Here is a 5,000-nt window from a genome sequence, read left to right on the forward strand (position 1 = left end):
AGTTATGATCCTCGGTGGTACCTTATAGCTGTAGTCAGTTATGATCCTCAGTGGTACCATATAGCTGTAGTCAGTCATGATCCTCAGTGGTACCATATAGCTGTAGTCAGTTATGATCCTCGGTGGTACCATATAGCTGTAGTCAGTTATGATCCTCAGTGGTACCATATAGCTATAGTCAGTTATGATCCTCAGTGGTACCTTATAGCTGTAGTCAGTTATGATCCTCAGTGGTACCATATAGCTGTAGTCAGTTATGATCTTCAGTGGTACCATATAGCTGTAGTCAGTTATGATCCTCGGTGGTACCATATAGCTGTAGTCAGTTATGATCCTCGGTGGTACCTTATAGCTGTAGTCAGTTATGATCCTCGGTGGTACCTTATAGCTGTAGTCAGTTATGATCCTCGGTGGTACCGTATAGCTGTAGTCAGTTATGATCCTCGGTGGTACCTTATAGCTGTAGTCAGTTATGATCCTCGGTGGTACCGTATAGCTGTAGTCAGTTATGATCCTCGGTGGTACCATATAGCTATAGTCAGTTATGATCCTCAGTGGTACCATATAGCTATAGTCAGTTATGATCCTCAGTGGTACCGTATAGCTGTAGTCAGTTATGATCCTCGGTGGTACCATATAGCTGTAGTCAGTTATGATCCTCGGTGGTACCATATAGCTGTAGTCAGTTCACTTTCAACATAATGGAATATATGGAATTCACTGAGCTTTAGTTATGTTAATTAGTTATCACTCACTGAATAGATCCATCATTTCATTGATTTGAGAGATCAAGATAGTGAATATGACGCTCAGGTTCTTAGTTGATCTATCATGAACTGTCTGAGGCATTATTGATCCATGAGTCTTCGATGGAGACTTCGGTAAGAAGGGAAAGGAATGGAAAGTTATTTCAGTTAGAGCTAAAGTCCATCTAATTTTGTCTCACATAATTGAAGGCTCTGCAAACTTGTAAAACAGTTGTTAACTTTGTTATTTTTAGTTAAAGAAGTGAATTAACGTAAAAAGGCCATCTTGTAGGCATGCAATTAGCGATATGTAATATGCGGGTACCGTTACTTTGGTATTCATTAGGTTTGGAGCAAGAGGATGATTGAATAGGATCAAGGTCTTGTTGCAAAGTTAACCTTTGGAATTTTCATTTGGAGTTGGAACCAAATTATAGTTAAAATTCTAACGTTAAAGTTCCATGGACATAAAAACAGTACCTGATTAGAATGCAGATCCATTCTCGTGTTCCAGAAGAGGATGTTGTCAATAGAAGGGTAATGTCTGTGTGCATCCCAAATTGCACCCTATTCCCTATACTGTATAATGCACTACTTTGATCAGAGCCCTATGGGTCCTAGTCAGAAGTAGTGCACTATATAGGGAATAGGGTGCCATTTGGGATGCACCTCAGTCTTTGTTCAGGTGCATTAGCATTGCTCTTGCATGCTTCTGCTGTCAATGTGATTATCATCAGACCTACTCAGGCATTAGCCAGTGAGGCTCTCTAGTGTCTCCAGCCAGCTGTTTTAGTGCCTAGTATTTGTCATGGTCATTTGGGCCCTGCATCACCCGAGAGAGACTGGTGGACGTGCATTAGCACTCTGAGTCTAGCGCTGGCCTGGAGCCTTAGAGATGGATAGAGGGAGAACTTTCCAAGGGAGCTTGTTCATGGAAAGTGAATAGTGCATTTTAAAGGCTTCTACTAACGCGATTAATGACAAAGATAGACTGATGAAGACTTTTCATGACTTGAGAAGTTGTGTTGTTGGGTGTTGTAATGAAGCACTAAAGAACAACTATATTTTGTGTGCAGTCTCCTATTTCCTTATCTGTATTGTTTTGTCCATTACTAGTATTCTCACGTTTAGGATGTGCATATCACCCCTCCTGTTCTTCAAAGATGGGAGGTATGCCATCTTTCCATCTCTTTGACTGGAGTACAGTCTGCCTGATGGGTGTAGCAGCTGTGAGGCTGGCTGACTGGCTGACTGACTGGCTGGCTGACTGACTGACTGACTGGCTGACTGGCTGGCTGACTGGCTGGCTGACTGGCTGGCTGACTGGCTGACTGGCTGGCTGATTGGCTGACTGGCTGGCTGGTCGGGCTGGCTGGCTGACTGGCTGGCTGGCTGGCTGGCTGACTGGCTGGCTCACTGGCTGACTGACTGACTGGTTGGCTGGCTGGCTGGCTGGCTGACTGCTGCTCAGGCCCAGAGACAGACAGATTGTCATGGTAGTGGCTCTGTCTGCTTAGTAAAAAAATCCCTGCCATTCACCAGGGAATCAGAACAGGTTTTCAGTGCAGTTTCAGACCGTAGGTTAAGGAGATCATTTTCACTTTGTTTTGATCTTAGATAGAGCTCAGAAACTGTCAATGAGACTCGATACATCTCTGTTTTAAACAGTATTCTTTTGGAAAACAACCTGAATGGGTCTTGTTTCAAATGCTATCACTGCTGGAGTAGAAAAATAGTTTTTTCTCGCCATCTGAAAAAAAAGCATTTGTTTTGTGTAATTATTGTATTTTTCCACTGCTTCCCAAACGGCTAGCTGGTTTAGTAAGACCAGCCCACCCTCTCTCCTCTTCCCTGCAAATGACAGAGTCAAGTCCGTCAGTCCCAACAAAGAAATGTCAAACATTGAGCCTGCCTGGCTTTTTGTGTGCTTTGAGGTCCATCACATTCCAATAGGGAGAGCAAACACTGTGTGTAAGCAATGAAACCAATAGTTTCCTGTCCTGTAGCTGGCTAGCTACTCTATGTCTGTGAGACCAACCCAACAATGTCAATACTATGGGCAATATTATCTTCCCACTCTTCTCAGCTGCCGGAGAGGGTTGTGTGAGAGGGTGCTCAAATTCAAGGAATGAGACAGAGGTCATAGACAGAAACAGTGGCTCTCAGGTCCCAGTGTGAAGTCAAATATGTGTATTTCATGACAAGGTGTCATCTCATTGTAAAATCAGTCTGCTGTAGCACAAGGTTCATAAGGTCATAAGATAATAGGGTCATAAGGTGACCATTTTGTCACTCAGCACTCTCCGTTTGGTGCAACGACAGAGTAACACAGACGACAGACAGTCACAGGAAAGTCTGTCTGGAAGTCTCCTTAATGTTATTATTCCTAATCTTTATTCGGGGACATATTCTGACTTAGATAACTTGGAAATTGGACGGTAGTTATCTTTCGTTTCCAAAGTTTTAGAATCCCTAATCATCTCTCAGCTAAGAACTTTTAAACGTGTCATTCTATTCTTAATGTGCACCTGTCTGGTTTTAGACCTGGACATAAGACTGTTTCAGGTGGTACGTTGGTTCAAGATGATGTGGTACCAGGACAGGACAGAGCATCTCTTCACTGATGGACAGTGTCAGGACAGAGCATCTCTTCACTGATGGACAGTGACAGGCCAGAACATCTCTTTAACACTGATGGACAGTGACAGGCCAGAACATCTCTTCAACACTGATGGACAGTGACAGGCCAGAACATCTCTTCAACACTGATGGACAGTGACAGGCCAGAACATCTCTTCAACACTGATGGACAGTGACAGGCCAGAACATCTCTTTAACACTGATGGACAGTGACAGGCCAGAACATCTCTTCAACACTGATGGACAGTGACAGGCCAGAACATCTCTTTAACACTGATGGACAGTGACAGGCCAGAACATCTCTTCAACACTGATGGACAGTGACAGGCCAGAACATCTCTTCAACACTGATGGACAGTGACAGGCCAGAACATCTCTTTAACACTGATGGACAGTGACAGGCCAGAACATCTCTTCAACACTGATGGACAGTGACAGGCCAGAACATCTCTTCAACACAACACTGATGGACAGTGACAGGCCAGAACATCTCTTTAACACTGATGGACAGTGACAGGCCAGAACATCTCTTCAACACTGATGGACAGTGACAGGCCAGAACATCTCTTCAACACAACACTGATGGACAGTGACAGGCCAGAACATCTCTTTAACACTGATGGACAGTGACAGGCCAGAACATCTCTTCAACACTGATGGACAGTGACAGGCCAGAACATCTCTTCAACACAACACTGATGGACAGTGACAGGCCAGAACATCTCTTTAACACTGATGGACAGTGACAGGCCAGAACATCTCTTCAACACTGATGGACAGTGACAGACACAAAGAGAATGGTAATGTCCCACTTTGAGCCAACAGATGGACAGACGGGGAAACGGACAGATGGGCAGACGGACAGATGGACAGACGGGGAGAATCACCAGTTTGATCTCACAGTGTTGATTATAGGGGAGATGAGCACTGGATTTTAACAGTAAAGCTAGCATTATTTTAGATTCACAAGGACACAGAACGCTGTCCAAGACACAGAATAGTGTGGTATCACACTGACAAGACAAGGTGATATGCTTTTAGAAGGCAGACTTACCCTACAGTGCATCTATCTGATAACGGAAATGAGGCAGAACTAAATTGGATCTTAATCGAAGTAATTTCTCTACTAGATTACCATTGAGTTTGTTCCTTTTCAACAAGAGAGAGCTCTAAGGAACCTGTCACTCACATTCTGTTCGGCAAAACATATGGTTGATGCCAGAAGAGAATGGTTCAGTGGTCAGATCACTGTCTGTCTCTCTAAACGTCAGCCTCTTCTCAGCGCTCACAGACAATACCATAGAAATAGATTCCCAAAACACAAGTTCCTTGGCTGCAGCGTTGCCGTCTGTTGTGTAAATAGTACCTTTGAATTAGGATCATGGTTGACAGTAGGGAAGAATATATTTGGATTAAGTTAATACATTTCATGAATTATTTGAAATTCATAACATTCAATATGAGCCCCCATAAAGTCTAGTATTATTATAATTTCTTTGTTGTTGATTTTCTGCTCTTTCTCTCTGTTTATGATGAGAAACGTCATAAATAATACATAGTGAACCCAATGCTGCCGTGGGTCTTTTATTCATGATCAATAGAGGCTTTTAACAG

The 5,000-nt window shown here is 43.3% G+C and overlaps 1 protein-coding gene across 1 annotated transcript in view; it reads left to right on the forward strand.

Moving 5' to 3' along the window:
* Nucleotides 1-5,000, forward strand: part of arhgap24 (Rho GTPase activating protein 24) — a 202,460-nt gene that overhangs the window by 18,370 nt on the left and 179,090 nt on the right. The gene's annotated exons all lie outside the window — the stretch shown is intronic.

This window comes from Salmo trutta, chromosome 15 (assembly GCF_901001165.1).
Source record: "Salmo trutta chromosome 15, fSalTru1.1, whole genome shotgun sequence".
Taxonomy (NCBI): Eukaryota; Metazoa; Chordata; class Actinopteri; order Salmoniformes; family Salmonidae; genus Salmo; species Salmo trutta.